Below are 19,509 nucleotides of genomic sequence, written 5' to 3'. Positions count from 1 at the left end.
CCCCATATCCCCCTCCCCCATATCCCCCTCCCCCATATCCCCCTCCCCCATATCCCCCTCCCCCATATCCCCCTCCCCCATATCCCCCTCCCCCATATCCCCCTCCCCCATATCCCCTCCCCCATATTCCCTCCTCCCCCATATTCCCTCCTCCCCCATATTCCCTCCTCCCCATATCACCCCTCCCCATATCCCCCTCTGCCATATCCCCCAGATTCCCCTCCCCATATCCCGCCTCCCCCATATCCCGCCTCCCCCATATCCCCCTCCCCATATCCCCCTCCCCATATCCCCATCCCCATATCCCCCTCCCACATATCCCCCTCCCCATATCACCCCTCCCCATATCCCCCATAAACCCCTCCCCATAGCCCCCTCCCCATATCCCCCTCCCCCATATCCCCCCTCCCCATATCCCCATATCCCCCCTCCCCATATCCCCCTCCCCATATCCCCCTCCCCATATCCCCTCCCCATATCCCCATATCCGCCTCCCCCATATCCCGCTCCCACAAATCCCCTTCCCCCATATCCCCCTACCCCCATATCCCCCATATCCCCCTCCCCATATCACCCCTCTACATGTCCCCCTCCCCCAATCCCCCTCCCCTATTCCCCTCCCCATATCCCCTCCCACATATTCCCCCCTCCCCATATCCCCCCCATATCCCATCCCCCATATTCCCCCCATATCCCCCCTCCCCATATCCCCATATCCCCCTCCCCATATCCCCCATATTCCCCTCCCCCATATCCCCTCTCACATATTCCCCCCTCCCCCATATCCCCCTCCCCCATATCACCGCTCCCCATATCCCCCTCCACCATATCCTCCATATCCCCTCCCCCATATCCCCTCCCCATATCCCCCTCCCCCAGACCCCCATATCACCCTTCCCCATATTCCCCCCCATATCCCCCCTCCCCATATCCCCCCTCCCCATATCCCCCCTCCCCATATCCCCCTTCCCCATATCCCCCCTCCCCATATCCCCCTCCCCATATCCCCCTCCCCATATCCCCCTCCCCCATATCGCCCATATCCCCCGCCCCATATCCCCCCTCTCCCATATCCCCCACCCTCATATTCCCTCTCCCCCATATCCGCCCTCCCCATATCGCCCCTTCCCCATATCCCCCGATCACCGCCCGCGTGTCTAACCTTGCTGCTGTGTTGTGTATTGCAGGACTAAACGTCGAGGCACTCATCCCCGCAGATGCCGACCGCCTGCAGGATGCCCCAGGGCGACCACGAGAGAGAGAGAGACCCGGAGCAACAGGGAGACGATGCCCTTGTCTCGTGCGGGTGCGACGAGGGGAGGAGCCACAGGCCCCAGTTTCAGCCGAGCCAGGAAACCACTACCCAGGACAGCCCTACCCAGGACAGCCCTACCCAGGACAGCCCTACCCAGGACAGCCCTACCCAGGACAGCCCTACCCAGGACAGCCCTACCCAGGACAGCCCTACCCAGGACAGCCCTATCCAGGACAGCCCTACCCAGGACAGCCCTACCCAGGACAGCCCTACCCAGGACAGCCCTACCCAGGACAGCCCTACCCAGGACAGCCCTACCCAGGACAGCCCTACCCAGGACAGCCCTACCCAGGACAGCCCTACCCAGGACAGCCCTACCCAGGACAGCCCTACCCAGGACAGCCCTACCCAGCACAGCCCTACCCAGCACAGCCCTACCCAGGACAGCCCTACCCAGGACAGCCCTACCCAGGACAGCCCTACCCAGGACAGCCCTACCCAGGACAGCCCTACCCAGGACAGCCCTACCCAGGACAGCCCTACCCAGGACAGCCCTACCCAGGACAGCCCTACCCAGCACAGCCCTACCCAGCACAGCCCTACCCAGCACAGCCCTACCCAGCACAGCCCTACCCAGGACAGCCCGACCCAGGACAGCCCGACCCAGGACAGCCCGACCCAGGACAGCCCGACCCAGGACACCCCGACCCAGCACAGCCCTACCCAGGACAGCCCTACCCAGGACAGCCCTACCCAGGACACCGACACACATGACACTGAAATACAGGACAGTGACACACAGTGGACGGGTGGAGACGAGGCGCCTCCCCAGGGGACCATGGACTCTGAGTTGGACGATGCTCACGACACAACGCCACTGCTTTCTCCAAGACCCTCCACCATCGCAGAGACCCTCACCTTGGTTGGGCACTTTAGTGATGAGGCGTCTGGTACACTCACTGGTGCGCACAACAGTGCCGTACCGGTACAGCAGGTGGGTAGGAGCAGCAGAGGGGCCGGGAGGTCGGAGGGCATCCTGGCACAAGCAAACATCTGCCGCCCAGACGGGTCCCGGGTTCCTGGAGTTACCACACCCACCCAGGGCCGGCTCAAGGTACAGGCAACTCGGGCAGTCGCCCGGGGCGCCATGTGCTAGGGGGCGCCATCAAGGAGTGCGGGTCCCGCGCATGCGCAGTTGGGCCGGTGCCAACCAGTGCATGCGCGGTGGCCGCCCTCCCTCAGGCCGCCCCGCACAAACATGGCGGATGGATCCAGGCTCGTCGGTGGTCCCTCCGCCCCCCCCCCCCCCCCCCTCGCCCCCCCCCCCCCCCCCCCCCCCCCCCTCCGGCGCCAGCAACCCTAGGGCCGGCACTGCACCCACCCATAGACCCGATGCAGCCACCAAATCTGGGACGATCGAAGGGGGTGATGGCTGGCTTGCTGCAGACGCAGGTGGAGGACTGCGCCCGCGTCCAGGAGCTGGGAGTAGTGCCGGTCATGCGTGCCACCCAGGCCGAAACCGTACAGGTGGTGTCCGCAGTGGAGGCAATTGGTGCGACGGTGTCAGACATGGGGAGCAGATTGCGAGGCCTGGGGTGTTCCGTGAAGGCAGCGTGTGTGGCCCAGGACGTGGCTTCCCTCTCACAGGAAGCCATGAGCCAGAGCCAGTGGCAGATGGCAGAGGCGCTCAACGCCGTGGCCCAGTCTCAGCAGGCAATGGCCCAGTCTCAGCAGGCAATGGCCCAGTCTCAGCAGGCAATGGCCCAGTCTCAGCAGGCAATGGTCCAGTCTCAGCAGGCCATGGCCTAGTCTCAGCAGGCCATGGCCTAGTCTCAGCAGGCAATGGCCCAGTCCCTGCAGGCCATGGCCCAGTCTCAGCAGGGCATTGCTGAGGGCATTGGCGCCATTGCCCATGTGCTAGCCGGCGTCGCACGGTTACAGGCAGAAATGGGCAACTCCCTGAGCTCCATGGCTGAAAACCCGCAGACCCTTGTCGGTTCCAGCATGGGCCTCCAGGGCTGGCGTGTCAGGTATCGGGGGGGCGTCGGATGGCCCATCTGTTCGCACCCCTGACCCACGTAGAGGCCCGGGGGCCATCGGGCACCCCGAGGGAGGAGGAGGTGCTGGGGCCCGTCCCGGGTCCCCCTGTAGGGGAGGTCCCGAAACACTGCAGCACCTCGGACTCCCCCCTTCCGTCCCAGGTGCATCTGGTGGGCAATGGGCAGGACAGGCTGGCAGCTCACCATCCCAGTCGCCCAAGCCGCAGCCTGGTCCATCTAGGCCGGGCCGCCCCGGGAAACGGCCGCCAAAGGGATCCCGAGTCAGAGGGCAGGAATCGCAACAGCCCACCTCCAGTTCTGCTGTACCATCTGGGAACCACCTAGGCGTAGTCAAAGGGCCCGTAAGGCCAAACCATTACACACTGAGTAAGTTGGCATGGGTGCAGGGCACAGACGAGTTTTAGCGGCTAGGGCACGTCTATGAACTACTTGTTATTAAAATCACTTTCACACCTTCAGAAGCTGCCTTTGTGCTCTGTCCGAAGCATTCGGGGGTGTCATGTCCTAATAACAACAACCCAAGTATCATATAAGGTTATCATTAAGGTATCATAGATTCCTAGAATCCCTACAGTGCAGAAAGAAGCCTTTTGGCCCATCAAGCCTACAGCGGCCCTTGGAAAGAACATCCTACTTATGCCCACCCCTCCACCCTATCCCACTTAACCTTTATGGCACTAAGGGAAATTTAGCATGGCCAATCCACCTAATCTGCACATCTTTGGACTGTGGGAGGAAACCGGAGCAGCCGGAGAAAACTCACACAGACACGGGGAGAAATTGCAAACTCCACACAGATGGTCACCCGCGGCTGGAATTGAACCTGGGACTCTGGAGCTGTAAGGCAGCAGTGCTAACCACTGTGCTGCCCAGTTCACCTCGTAATGCCCTTCTGACATATAGGGGCAGGATGCCTAAGTTGAGAGAACTGCCTGGTCAAGCAACAGCCTGACATAGATTCGATTTTGTGAATAGAAACCACCAGTCAATTACCCCATCCTGAGGTCTGTCCGATACAGCAGGATAGAATGACCAGAGTTAGATGGAGAGAAGTTATGAAATTGGCATCTACCCATCAATATGAAAAATTAGTGCTAAAATAGTATCACCAAGCAGCCCGAGAAAAGTCAGCATCAGTGTGTGCAAATGGGTAATTATCCAGTAACTGACAGTAACATACCTGACTTCCTCAGGAAAGCATCCTTAGCCTAACTTTGGTTGCTTCGTGAAGGATATTCCTCCATCATGAAGTCAGGATTGCGCCTGTTCACTGATTCATTAACAATTGAGTTATTGGGCTCTATCACATGAAGGCCAATTCTACTGATTCAATTCACAATGTTTGATCAGGTATGTTGCTCTGAATGTTTACTTGTAGTACACTAACGCAGAATAATAATTAGCCTTGTCTTACAAGATTTTTTCTTCACAGATTGGAAAGTACATGTGAAAGGTATGAATATACTGGGTTAGGATATGGTGTGGTTAGATATTGGGCAGTATGAACTCATCATTAAACGCCAGATTCTTAGACCATTTACGCAAGTGACTAACATTATTATACTATATCCAAGAGGGAATCGATGACACTTGTAATACCACATACCCAAATGTTATATTTATGGCATATGAGAAAACCAGGCCGGGATTCTCCGAGCCCACGGCGGGTCGGAAAATCGCCGGGGGGGGGGCAATCCCGTCACTCCGGTCCGACGCCGGGCCGCTGATTCTCCATTGAAAGTGGCCCAAGCACCGATTCTGCGCACTCAGCGGGCCGAGTGTCCGCCAAGTTCTACTGAGTCCCGTCGGCGTCGGTTGCATATGGCCCTACCCGGCAGGACCTCGCCGTTCTGGCGGGGGGAGCCGACTCCGGGGGGGGGGGCCTCCACGGTGGCCGGGCCCGCAATCGGGGGCAACCGATCGGCGGGCGCGCTAATTCTGGGGGGGGGGGGGGGTTGCCTATGTTCCTCCGCACCGGGCCCCTGTAGGGCTCCACCATGTTGCCTGCGGGCTGGCGCGGAGACGGCCGTGGTGCGCATGCGTGGACCCACGCCAGCCAGGGTGGGCTAGCTTTCGGTGCCGGAGCAGCACACAGCACTGCGGCGCCGTTCTAGCCCCTGAGGACGGGGAGAATGACTGGGCCTGGAAGCCCGTTGACGCCGTCATCGTTTGCGCCGGTTTTGAATCCGGCGTCAACACTTGGCCGGGATTTCGGAGAATTCCGGCCCAGATGTATAAAACAAGGATTATAATGTACCAGACCAGGATAGGAATGAGGAGCTCTAGTGAAGATGTATTGTGCATCTAGTTCGCACTAAATTCTGGGGGCTGGTTTAGCTCAGTTGGTTGGACAGCAGGTTTATGATGCAGAATAAGGCCAACAGCGTGTATTCAATTCCTGCACTGGCTGAGGTTATTCATGAAGCCCTTGCCCCTTGCCTGAGGTGTGGTGATCTTCAGGTTAAATCACCGCCGGTCAGCTCTCCCCATCAAAGGGGTAAGCAGCTTATGGCCATATGGAACAATGGAGACTTACCTTTTTAAATTTCACATTCTGGTCATCACTTTAGGAAGTAAGTCTTAAGTTTAGTTCGTTAATATGTCATGCTCATAAATGTACAGAGGAACTTATCTCAGGTTGTTCATTTTATAAACTATAATCATTTCACGTCTATCTAGGCAAAACGTTTTAAGATTCATGTAATCTTTTGCCAGAATTTTTGCTGGGTTTCAAAGTTTATTTGCTGCTCAGATGACATGGATGTGGAAGGAAAATAGACTTGCCTGCATAAAAAGTGACTCAGGTACTGTGCTGTCTTTGGAATTGTTATCTCACACTACACCTGCTGGTGACTTATGAAATTGAAACATTACTCTGAAATAAATACTGCAGTAGCGGCTATCTATTGGCTCCAGAGATCTTGACAATGGCATAAGGGATAAAGGGCCAGTACATTACTGACTGATGACAAATCCTCTAACCTGCAGGCCGGTTATTTAGGTTCCTTCCTCAGGAAGGAGTTGCGCTCCGAAAGCTAGTGTTTGAAACAAACCTGTTGGACTTTAACCTGGTGTTGTAAGACTTCTTACTGTGCTCACCCCAGTCCAACGCCGGCATCTCCACATCATGGCTTTTATCTCCTGACAGATGCTGCCAGACCTGCTGAGATTCTCCAGCATTTTCTTTTTGATTCCCACCCAACTTACCTACTACGAATATATAAACTAGCCGTAGGTGCAAGCCATTCAGCCCCTCGGGCCTTTGCACCATTCAATAAGATCTTGGCTGCCCTGATTCTGACTTCAACTCCCAATAATGTTTGACTCCCTTGCTAATCAAGAATCTACATAACTCTGCCTTAAAAATATTCAGTGTGCCCGCTTCCCACTGGCGGCAAGGCGAAGGTGTGACTCTTATCTCCAAATCACACCTGGGCTTGCTACTCTACTCCTCTGGAATATTCTCTTCCTTCGAATGTCTAACCTTTTTCCACCCCTTCACCGTTCTTTTAAAATCTTCATTCTCTACCAATCACCTGAATATCATAAATACTTTCTGCCAGAGATATCGTCACTGCTTTTCTCCCTTAGCCGCAGCAAAGAGCGACTTCTCGTCCCTGATGATTTCGAACTTCATTGTGCTCCAAATTCACTAGCCGTACTATTCTCCCTTAATCTACCCCCGCCCATATAAACTCCCAAACCCATATTGATGGCCATCCCCTTGATCTTGCCATCTCAGGTGGCTTTCCTACTCACATTCTGTCAGTCACAAGTAAGATATATCACTCTCCACCCACATCCCAATCACCTCTCACAACTCTACTTTCTTCTGTGTTTGTCCCTGTAAAAACCATGACTTCTCTCAATCCTGCCAATGTCTTTAAATCCTCAAACTGCTTGTTCGACGTCCACTAATGGACCAACAAAGGTTTCCTCCAGATTTTAGGAAAAACCAATCCATTGTCTTCAGTCACTGCCGCAAACTCCATTCTTAGCTACGGACTCCATTCCTCTTGCTGGAAAGTGTCTGAGGTGAAACAAAATTATTTCAGATTGGTATCATACTCAACCTTGAGATGACTTCTGATCACATAGTGCGCCATTACTAAGACTGTTTATTTTCACCTCCATAAACTAAAACGGCAGGGGGATGGGAACCTATGCAAGGGTTGGGGGGGGGGGGGATTCAAGGACAAAAACAAAAGGCAGAAATGGAAATAAGATAAGTGATAGACAGAGAAACCAAGTGCTAGATTCAAACAGACCCGCAGTGAAAAATATTGGGAGTGGGACAAATGATGTTAAAAAGACAAGCCAAAAGCCTTTGTGACTTAATGTGCGGAGCTTTTGCAATAAAATGGATGAATTGCGCAAATATATGTAAATTGGAATTATATAATCAGGATTATGAAGACATTGATGAAGGGTGACCACGGATGGGAACTGATTAACCAGGGATATTCTGTATTTAGAAACAACAGATAAAAAGTAAAAGGCAGTGGAGTTGCATTGCTGGTTAGAGGAGATTAACGCATTCGTGAAGAAGGATTTTAGCTCCGACAATGTGGAATCTGTATGGATCAAGCTGGGAAACACCAAGGAGCAAAAAACGTTAGTGGCCGTTGTATATAAACCCCCAAACTGTAGTGGTGATGTTGGGAATTGCATTAAACAGGAGGCATGGTGGCACAATGGTTAGCACTGCTGACTCACAGCGCCAGAGACCCGAGTTCAATTCTGGCCTTGTGTGACCGTCTGTGTGGAGTTTGAACTTTCTCCCGTGTTTTTGTGAGTTTCCTTTGGGTGCTCCAGTTTCCTCCCACAGTCCAAAGGTGTGCAGATTAGGTGGATTGGCCATGTTAAAAGATTGTCCCTTAGTGTCACAAAGATGTACAGGATAGGGTTTACAGGGATAGGATGAGGTAATGGGCCTAGGTAGTGTGCTCTTTCAGATGGTCAGTGCAGACTCGATGGGCCAAATGGTTTTCTTCTGCACTGTAGAAAGTCTATGAGGAAACAGGAAATTAGAGACGCATGCGATAAAAGAACATCTGTCATTATGGGTGATTTTAATCTGTACATAGATTGGGAAAATCAAATGAGTCACAATACCATAGAGGAGGAATTCCTGGAGTGTATACAGGATGGTCCTCTGGACCAATACGTTGAGGAACCAACTAGAAAACAGGCCATCCTAGCTACTGTGTAATGAGAACAGAATCATTGGCAATCTAGTTGTACGAGATCACTTGGGGATGAGCGACCATAATATGACAGGATTTTCCATCAAGATGGAGAGTGACGTAGTTGATTCTGAGACTAGGGTTCTGAATCTTAATAAAGGAAATTTACGCTGATATAAGGTGCACATTGGGTATGATCGATTGGGAAACGATATTTAAAGGGATGACTGTGGATAGGCAATGACAAACATTCAAGAATTTTTTATGGCAGAGCACTTAGAAAATAGTGACAGGATCGGAAAGAGTCTGCATGGATTTATGAAGGGGAAATCATGCTTGAGAAATCTACTGGAATTCTTTGAGGATGTGACTATTAGAGTTGATGAGAGGGAGCCAGTGGATGTTGTTTATTTGGACTTTCAGAAGGCTTTCGCCAAAGTCCCACATAAGAAATTAGCGAGTAAAACTAAAGCATGTGGGATTAGGCGTAGTATATTGAGATGGATGGGAAACTGGTTGGCAGACAGGAACCGAAGAATAAGAATTAATGGGTCTTTTTCCAGATGGCAGGCAGTGACTAGTAGGGTACTGCAGGGATCAGTGTTGGGACCCCAGCTACTAACAATATATATTAATAATTTAGATGAGGGGACAAAATGTAATATCTCCAAGTTTGCAGATGACACAAAGTTGGTTGAGAGGCTAAGCTGCGAGGAGGGTGCAGAGATTCTTCAGTGTGATTTGGAGAAGTTGAGTGAGTGGGCAAATGAATGGCAGCTGCAATATAATTTGGATAAATGCGAGGTTATCCAATTTGGTAGAAAAACGGGAAGGCAGACTATTATCTGAATGGCCATAAATTAGGAGAGGAGAATGTGCAACGAGACCTGGCTGACCTCGGTCGCGGAAGGTAAGTATGCAGGTCCAGCAGACAGTGAAGAAAGCCAATTGTATATTGCCGTTCATAGCGCGACGATTTGAGTACAGGAGTAAGGATGTTTTGCTGCAATTATACAAGGCCTTGGTGAGGCCACACCTGGAATATTGTGTGCAATTTTGGTCTCCTTATCTGAGAAAGGATGTTCTTGGTGTAGAGGGAGTGTAGTTGGTTAGGATTGTATTTGCTGGAATTCAGAAGAATGAGGGGGGATCTCATAGAAACCTATAAAATTTTAACAGGACGAGACAGGGTACATGGAATAAGGATTTTCCCAATGGTGGGGATGTCCAAACCAAGGGGTCACAGTCTGAAGATACACTGTAGATCATTTAGGACAGAGATGAGAAGAAACTTCGTCACCCAGAGTGTGGTCGGCCTGTGAAATTTGTTACCACAGGAAATAGTTGGAAGCCAAAACATTATATGTTTTCAAGAAGCAGTCAGACATAGCACTTGGGGTGAAGGGGTTCAAAGGTAAAGAGAGATCCTATTATTGAGTTGGATAATCAGCCACAATCATAATGGCGGAGCAGACTCAAAGGGCCGAATGGCCTCCTGCAGCTCCAATTTTCTATGTTTCTATAACATTGCCAACTCTGCCCCACTTCTGCTCATCTGCTCCTGAAATTTTAATCCACGCCCTCGTTATCTCTAGAGTTGACCATTCCGACACATTTGATTGAACATTCCACGTTCTACTTTCCTCAAACTTGAGGTCATCCAAAACTCTGCTGCCTGTATCCTAACTCACATCATTTACCCATCACCCCTGTGCTTGGTGACCTACATTGGCTTCTGGTTGAACGATGTCTCTATTTTAAAATTCTCAGAATTATTTTAAATTCCTCAATGCCCTGACCCCTATCCATCTCTGTTCCAGTCCCACATACCTCCAGGATTAGTGTTTTCCTCCAATTGTGGCCTTATGCACCCATAATTTTAATAATGTCACCATTGGCACCCATGACGTCAGCTGCTAAAGTCCTAATAGCTCTGGAAATCCTTCTGCCTCTGCTCCCTCCTTTAAGACATAACTTAAAACCTACCTCTTTGACAAGGTTTTTCACCATTTGCCCTTGTATCTAATGTGGCTCGAAGTAAAATTATATTTGCAGTGTGATGGAACCATCAATTCACCAGACACGTGTTTCCGATATGAATCTAGGCTTTAATCGACTTACTTCAGAGCCAGCCTGTTACCCGTTGATGAACTCTTAGTGAACGCAGGCTGACTCTGGACAAGGGTATTTATACAGCAGCACTAGGGGGAGGAGTCGTGGGCGGAGCCAAGGGTGGAGCCCAGTACAAGTTCCTGAGTACTCCCAGAGCTACTCCCCCTAGTGGTTGGATAACGCTACTGCGCTTACAAAGAGTGTGAATGATCATATCATATATATTACATTCACCACACAGTGGTAGGAACGATTGTACTTATTGCATTTTGTAAGTTGAGATCGCTGCACAATCTATCAGATGAAGCTGTAGTTGTCACATTGGCACAAATGAAATTACTATATTGTTGATTGAATTTAATTTGGGAAATTGAACAAGGTTTCCAATATCATAACATTGACGTCCATTTTATAGCTTCGGTTTATCCATAAAAATAAATGAATATCTTGCCATTCTGTACCTAATTCCTTTCATGTTAATAGATTAGTCAATTAGCTTGTTTCTGCATTGTAGGCAAACAAAAATATTTAATCAAATACTAATGGAATTAGATGTAAACTTTGTAATTTGCTGGATGTCAGCATCTTTTCTATAAAATTGGTTCATTTATTTTTTTTTAAATGTAAGGGGAAGCAACTTAATTGTAAACGGCTGTTAAATAATTAGAATGAGATTCCCCAGGGAAAATGCAAATAGCCCAGGGGTAAATTTAAAGAATTTATGCTCACTGGACAAAGTCTTCCTCATTATTAAAGCAGATGAACTATTTCGAGTGGACTGTAATTTTCACTTGCAACTAAAGAGATCCTGGCCAGGAAGGTCGTGTTCTTGGTTCTTTCTAGAAAGCCTTAAAGAGTCATATTCTTGAAAGACTCTGCTTTCAAGGTTGCCATAGAGTGGTTTACGCTCCCTTGGTCAAACCGTTTAACAGTGTCGAGCCTCTTAAGGTGTGTGCTCATGTAGCCCGACCATCAAAGCGCTTCATGGTCACTTGCCTGCCTGACTGCCACAGAGTTAGAGTCAGGAGAGGTCCTGGGGCTCTGCTCATTGTGCACAAATCCCCAGACCATTCTCCCAGAGTACCCAAATCCTGAAACTGCCCAAATATTTCCTGACACCAAGTAGATGATTTTGATTTGCCTTCATTGATCAGAAGGACAACAACCACAACACCAACAACTTCCATTATACTGTTAAAAATAAAACATCACCAGAAGCCTCACAGGAACATTACCAAATAAAGTTTGACACAGAGCTACTTAAAAAAATATTAGAACAGATGCTTGGTAAAATAGGTAGCTTTTAAGGAGGTCTTAAAGTAAGAAACATAGAGAGCTTTAGGGAGGAAGTTCCAGACTATCCTTTCCTATGTCCTGGCTACAATGCCCAGTGTCTCACCATGTGCTTTAAGTTACCCGTTAAACTATGTGCAGTGTTAGTATCTGAGCAGGTGAAATCGAGTGACAATGTATCTTTATTTTCACTGTCTTCTTGCTCTTCCTCCACTGCCTGGGCAGGTTGCAGCGCTTGGTACGTGAATTCCTCCCTTAATGTTGCAGTTCCGTTCCTGAAAAGTGCAACTTTAAATGAAACAATGTTAGATAAATCAGATTGTCCCATTAAAACAATGTAAAAATAAAATCAAATTACTGCGGATGCTGGACTCTGAAACGAAAGAGAAAATGCTGGAAAATCTCAGCAGGTCTGGCAGCATCTGTCGGGAGAGAAAAGAGCTAATGTTTCGTGTCCGGTGACTCTTTGTCACAGCTTTGACAAAGGCCTGGTGGGCCTCCTGACAGTACAAGACATCTGTCTTCTGTTTCACCTTTTCAACCAAGACACCCAACACAGCATCAGAAAAAAGTAATGCCTACTCTCCCCATTGGTCAGCCATTGTGCAAAAACACTAGTCCCAACGATTACTACCTCCAGCAGCCAAAATGTACCTCCCCTTTAAGAGGTGCCGGCTGGCTTTAAGTAGTTCTTGCCAATCACAAAATTGGGCCAGCTGCTGATGCATGCAGCCGATTAACAGTTCATGGACCATTGGCTACAAGCAGTCGGCCTCATGAATGCATTTGAATCAACAGGTTCAGAATACTCTTATACTATGATCCCTGCCTTCGTTTTAAGAGGTTACACAATGTAACCCCTGCTGTGTTTACGTGGCTGGTACAAACCAAAACCTGCGTGCCATGATAGGATAATTGTTAATAACTAAAAATCAACCTCTTGCACTGAATAATAGCCACTATTTGTGGAGTGTCATTCCTTCAACGTGTGATCTGTTGTTGGAGATTTTAAATTACATCAAATTCACATTTAAAAAAAATAAATTTAGAGCAGCATGGTAGCATGGTGGTTAGCATAAATGCTTTGCTTCACAGCTCCAGGGTCCCAGGTTCGTATCCCGGCTGGGTCACTGTCTGTGGAGTCTGCACGTCCTCCCCGTGTGTGCGTGGGTTTCCTCCGGGAGCTCCGGTTTCCTCCCACAGTCCAAAGATGTGCGGGTTAGGTGGATTGGCCATGCTAAATTGCCCATAGTGTCCTAAAAAGTAAGGTTAGAGGGGGGGGGTTGTTGGGTTAAGGGTATAGGGTGGATACGTGGGTTTGAGTGGGGTGATCATTGCTCGGCACAACATCGAGGGCTGAAGGGCCTGTTCTGTGCTGTACTGTTCTATATTCTATGTAATACCCAATTCTTTTTTTCCCCCGAATTCAGGGACAATTCAGCATGACCAATTCGCCTACCCTGCACATCTTTTTGAGTTGTGGGATGAGACCCACGTAGATATGGGGAGAATGTGTAAACTCCACACAGACAGTGACCCGGAGCTGGGATGGTCCTCACTGCCGTGAGGCAGCACTGCTAACCGCTGCGCCACCGTGCAGCCCAAATTCACATCCTTTAATTCATTATTTTCTCAATCCTCTGCTCTTTATTTATCAATCCTCAAATCTCATTGGTTAAAAGCATACTATTGATTTAATTGCTCACTCAGGTCCCAGATGCCCTTTTGCCTTCCCCACACCATATCAGCTTGCATTTTGAGAAAGCTAGTGCGATTTCTTTCAAGCTGAAGGCTGCCGACAAGTCTAACTAACAGCAGGCGGTATTAGATGCCTTGCCACAGGAAAATCTGATCCACGTAATAATTAATTAAAAACATTCCTAAGTGTAGACCTAATAAAATAAAAGTTAATTTTTTTAAGCACTCAATTTTTTAAAGAATTAATAAGATAATTTAAACCCCCCCAAAATGATTTGCTGGCCCTCTCAGAAGACAACGGTCAATGCAGAAGGATAAAATGACAGTTGGATCATGGGCAGCAGTAAATTAGGGAATTCCCAATAATTCAAATATCCCTCCCAGCTATGATTAAGCCACATGGAGAAATAAATTGAAATAACTCCAGAGTCCCATTGGACTCAACATAACTTTGTTTCTTTCTCCACAGTGGTTAGTACTGTTGCTTCACAGCGCCAGGGTCCCAGCTTTGATTACCGGCTTGGGTCACTGTCTGTGCGGAATCTGCACATTCTCCCCGTGTCTGCGTGGGGTTCCTCCGGGTGCTCCGGTTTCCTCCCACAAGTCCTGAAAGACTTGCTGTAAGGTAATTTGGACATTCTGAATTCTCCCTCAGTGTACCCGAACAGGCGCCGGAATGTGGTGACTAGGGGATTTTCACAGTAACTTCATTGCGGTGTTAATGTAAGCCTACTTGTGATAATCAAGATTTAAGAGATGCTGCCAGACTTGTTGAGTTGTTCAGCACTTCTGTTTTTATTGTTCATTCCCTCCTCTTTTTGCGTTATCTATACATTCCTCTTCCTCTCCTGTCTATCCTCCGCTCCCTTATCTTACCTCTCTATCCCTTTGTATCACCCCAGCGTAAAACCAATATCATCTGCATTCCCTCATATTCTTCCCCCTAACTATTCCCCCAAGCCACAGTCACCAATTCAAAGCTGTGCATTCTCCCCTGGAATTTCCTAACGATTCTCCCAATTGCTTGCCATAGCTTCAGTTGCATAAGCCACTTAACCATTCCTCTGTACTTTCACTATTCTTCCACCAAAATTACAGAGAAACAATTGGGAGAGATTGACACCAACCCCAACTCCCTCCCCAACACCATAAAAATTCTACCCATCTCTCATTATTTTTATTTGTCATGTTAAATTTCTCCGCATATTTATCAGGTGGCTGCATCACAGCACATCCATCCTGTGGGGGAGTGGGTCTCCCGATTACAGGAGTTCCTGTGGGGGTCTCCCTATTACAGGGGTCCCTCATTACAGGGGTCCGTGTGGGGAGTCTCCACATTACAGGAGTCGCAGTGCGGCGGGGGTCTCTAACTTACAGGGGTGACTTGGGGGTCTCACTATTACAGAGGTCCTGGGGTGGGGGCAGTTTGGGTCAATCCTGGACTTGGAGGAAAGGGGGCACCTCAGTGGTGTTGGGGAAGGGGCTTCAGCGCCGATGTGCGGTGCAGGGGGGCGGTGGGGCAACCGCTGCAAGACCTTGCTATCGGGCCACCTGCTCAAGACGGCGGCCCAATGATGGGATTCCCTGGGAATCCCTCATGTTCCAAGCCATGCGTAAATTTGCATGTCAAAGAATACAGAATTGCTTACCATTTATGCTCCCAGGGGAATCGTAAACCGGTTGCAAGTCAGCATTGGCGGGAGAACATAAGGCTGGATTCTACGATTCTTACAACCAGAAAATCGGCCCCGTTCCAGCACCGATCCTCGCAGCTACACCGTGTAAAACCCCCGTCTTTACCTGTGGATATGGCCATAGAACGGCCGGGTCCATGGTGGACGCAATGTGATTTTGGCGTCGGCAATCGGAGAATCCAGCCCATAGTCTCCCAAATGGAGAATCCCACCCATTGGTTAGATCAATGGGGCTATACAAATGATAACTTTGAAAGAGGGACCCATTGACAATGTCATCTAGCACTGGGTCAAGGAATGGAAGTTGAATGGTCAGCATTTCGGTGGGAATGGGTTCAAGAAAGCAGGAGGTGGACCTCATGGACAAATCGGAGAAGGATAGAAGAAACTAAACAAAGAGGGATACAGTAGGTCAGCTGAAAGGATGCTCTTAATATTTGAGTTAATAACATTTATAATCTTATATTTGTTGTAAGTGAGGGTGAGAGGATGGGGTGGGGGTGGCAATTAAGGTATTGTTGGTAATGGAGAAAAGAAGCCAGGTGAAAAGGAGTTCCATCTGTAGGATGCTCCTAGAGGAGTGAACAGTTTTGGCAAAGAGCCAGGCTTGATAGTGTTTGATCTAATCCAGCCACCTCTGACAAAGCCAGTTTGTAATCCAGCTAATGAAATGCAATTTAGGAGTGTTTCAGAGCTTTCATGCTTCCTGTTCACTGACCACCTAGTTTCAAATTGCTATAAAACCTTTGAACGAACAGTTGTCTATAGTTGAGGCCAAGTTTAATGTCTGTCGGTAACCAGGCATGAGTGGGTCCAGTGCTGGTTTTAACCACACACCTAATTTTATTCTCAATTGAAGTCAATGGGTGGGTGTAAAACTGTGGTTACATTGTTTATTTTCCCATCAGTTGGGCCAGATTAAAATTGCCCGTATGTGTATTTATCATGCCATTTGGGATATTATGACTTACTAAGGGTGTATTAGTAAAATCGGAGTATTCACTTATCACACGTGTGATTTACACTTCTCAGCCATGCACAATGGACATTAGGGGCCGGATTCTCCAGTCCCCCAGCTGCGCTTTTCTTGGTGGCGCACCGTTCATTGGCAGCGGGATTCTCTACTCATTGAGTCATAGATGTTTACAGCATGGAAACAGGCCCTTCGGCCCAGTTTGTCCATGCCGCCTAGTTTCTATCACTAAGCTAGTCCCACTTGCCCGCTTTTGGCCCATATCCTTCTACACCCACCCTGCCCATGTAACTGTCTCACTGCTTTTTAAAAGACAAAATCGTACCCACCTCTACCACTGTCTCTGGCAGCCCATTCCAGATGCTCACCACCCTCTGTGTGAAGAAATTTCCTGTCTGGTCTCTTTTCTATCTCTCTCCTCTCACCTTAAACCATGCCCTCTAGTTCTAGGCTCCTCTACTTGATTCATCTGGTCTTACTTCGTCGCTTGTCAATGGGATTTCCATTGAAACCACCCCACGCTGGCAGGAAACTGACAGGTAGAGGTGACGTGCCAGCGGGAATCGAGAATCCCAATGATCGGAAAATTGCTGCCCAGAACTCAACCTCTTAAACCATTGGATATCCAGAAGTTAATTGCAGTACTGTTAATTAGATTTTTCAGTCAGAAGGTTCATAGCAATGAAGATTGCTTTGAATGTTCCCTTGACACTTGACTGTAGACGTTTTAATTAGCTGTCCCACTTTTTCCTTGCTTAGAACATAGTGGTATATATAGAAATGTATCAGTTTTTAGCCATATGTTACACTTAGTTCCTTCAGATTGTAGTTTACATGATGTTTGCATTTTGTGTACTGGATTGCTGGTGTACCTTTTCTAATACAATGTCATTAAGGCTTCAGAATTCATGAAAAAATATTTAATTGAATCCTGTTATGCTGTGATTGCCTTTTTAGTGCCCATTTTGGATGAGCACCACAGAGGTTCATGTGCAATGGAACTGTAGGTTCAGCAGGTCCTGGGGAAGGCGGGTCAGCTCCCCCCCCCCCCCAGCACAGTTTGGGGGTTGCTCTGAAACCCCGACCATCCTGGAGTGAGTTTCCGACCTGTTTTCCAATTGGGACCTGTTTATATTCCTTCTTGTATATCCTGTTGTCCTCCAAGAAGGTTATTGGTACAGGTGGCCCCGTGATCTGGGGCTGGGAGATGGGATTATGGAAGTTCGGATTCTTGCTCTTTTTACTTCTTCCATGGGAGACCCGACACTCAGAATTAAGGGCTGATTGTGCCTGTCCTCTCTTTGTCACTTTGCCATCTCAAAAGTGTAGGACGGCTGTTTGTTCCGGTCTGGATCTGGAGAAGGGAAGAGATTGTGTTACAATTGTCAATAGCACTGGGGCTCTCGGGTATTTTATTTTGTATTTTATTTGTCATTTTATTTTGTAGCTGTGGGTGAGATGTAGGTCTATAATGTTGCCAGTATCCTGTTTGGTTGCTCACAGGTCATTTACACGTGGAAGAAATTTGATAGGGTTTTGTCCCTGATTCGTCCGGTCTTATTTGTTCCCAATGATGGAATGGCTATTGTTTTGTGCTGTACCTGCTGTACATTAATACCTATAGCTATCTGTCTGCGCTTTTTGCTTTTGTTTGTTGGATGTGACTTTTGTAAAAAATTTAAAATCCCAGTAAAGGCATTTTAAAAATGGAATAGACTTTGTAAATTGTATTTACAAAAGGGGTGGTCTGTGAAATTGGTTAGAATGGCAGCATTATCTACCTGCTTCTACTGAGATTTTACCAGCAGTTGAGGAGTTGGGAGCTGGCTGAGTTAACCTTGGGTTAATTAAGGCCTTAATGGGCACTTAAAGAGCTCTTCCAGCCACTGCTGCTATTTTATCAGCAATAAGGGGAGTCCACGCCATGCGGCAACGCTGCCAGGTGAAACTAGAGGCCCTGTTCCTGGTTGGGGTGGTGATGAGGGAGGTTGGGATGGCTGGTTTGCTCCTGCTTAAGCAGCTTGTGCCCAACAAATATGTTCCCTACCTTGCTCTCCTGAATTCAATCCCCACCCATTCTGGTGGGGCTGATAGACTGACCCCAGCAAAACCTCCGACTTACTTTTGCACCTGCAGTCACAGCAGTGGCTACTGTTCCCTCTAGTGCTGCTGGGACAGGAGGGCTGATGGCCATCTGATTGACTGGCAGCTCTCTGAGGTGGAACAGAAAACCCAGAGACCATTTTATAGCTGCTGGCCTTTTAATTAGCTCAGAGCAGAACTTCAGGACATCAATTACGACGAGACGAGGGTAGAGTGTAATCGAGGCTTTATTAAGCAGGGATGTGTAGCCTCCTGCAGCTGCTGCCGAAATGGCTGCAGCTTGGAGAGCACACACATTTATACTCCACCTACTCGGCAGAGCCAGCAGGCAGGGATCTACCCCCACACCTGTAGTACATGAGCCTTACCACATTACCTCTCATACGTGGTATATACAACAGTGGTGACTACCACATTCACCCCCTGTTAAAAAAGAGTTCAGCGGGGTGGTAGAAGACTATTTACATGCATAGGTTAACATTTTGGGGATAGTTCACAAATTCAGCTGATCGGGTGCCTTGATCCTCCGTTGTGAGCGCTGCAGTCCCAGTGACGATGCGTCGGCTCGGTCGCCGGTGACTCAGGGAGCATGTAGACCTGCTCTTCATCCCCGGGTGGGGCCAAAGGGAGGATGGATAGTCCTGGAGTAGGGGCTGTGGTGAGGTGCGCTGGGGGGCAGAAGGATGGCGCCAGGGCAGAGGGGGGGGTGGGTGGATACCAGCTGGTGCAAGGTCGGGGTATGCCACATAGGCGTATTGCAGGTTTGCATGGAGTAGCTGTACCCTCTCGACCAAAGAGCCCGCCTTGTGGAGCCGCACGTGCTTGCAGAGGAGAACGGGACCTGGAGCTGCCAGCCACGTTGGGATCAAAACCCCGGAGGTAGACTTCCTGGGGAAGGCAAGCAGACGTTCATGGGGTGTTGCATTAGTCGCAGTGCAAAGTAGCGATCGGATGGAGTGGAGGGCGTCGGGGAGGATATCCTCCCAGTGGGAGACCGGTAGATGTTTGGACCGTAGGGCCAGCTGGACGGTCTTCCAGACCGTCCCATTCTCACGCTCCACCTGCCCGTTTCCCCGGGTGTTGTAGTTAGTCGTCCTGCTCGAGGCGATGCCTCATAAAGGAGGATCCCCGGTCG

At 49.1% G+C, this 19,509-nt stretch overlaps 1 long non-coding RNA gene across 1 annotated transcript in view; it reads right to left on the bottom strand.

The window, feature by feature from the left end:
• Positions 1–11,268: 11,268 nt before the first annotated feature.
• Positions 11,269–19,509, bottom strand: part of LOC119955012 — a 31,787-nt gene continuing 23,546 nt past the window's right edge. The window contains exon 4 of the long non-coding RNA XR_005458358.1: positions 11,269–12,194. This is a non-coding gene — a long non-coding RNA (uncharacterized LOC119955012). The remainder of the gene's footprint in view (positions 12,195–19,509) is intronic.

Source organism: Scyliorhinus canicula, chromosome 20, assembly GCF_902713615.1.
Source record: "Scyliorhinus canicula chromosome 20, sScyCan1.1, whole genome shotgun sequence".
NCBI lineage: Eukaryota > Metazoa > Chordata > Chondrichthyes > Carcharhiniformes > Scyliorhinidae > Scyliorhinus > Scyliorhinus canicula.
This window is presented reverse-complemented; position numbering and strand designations above follow the sequence as displayed.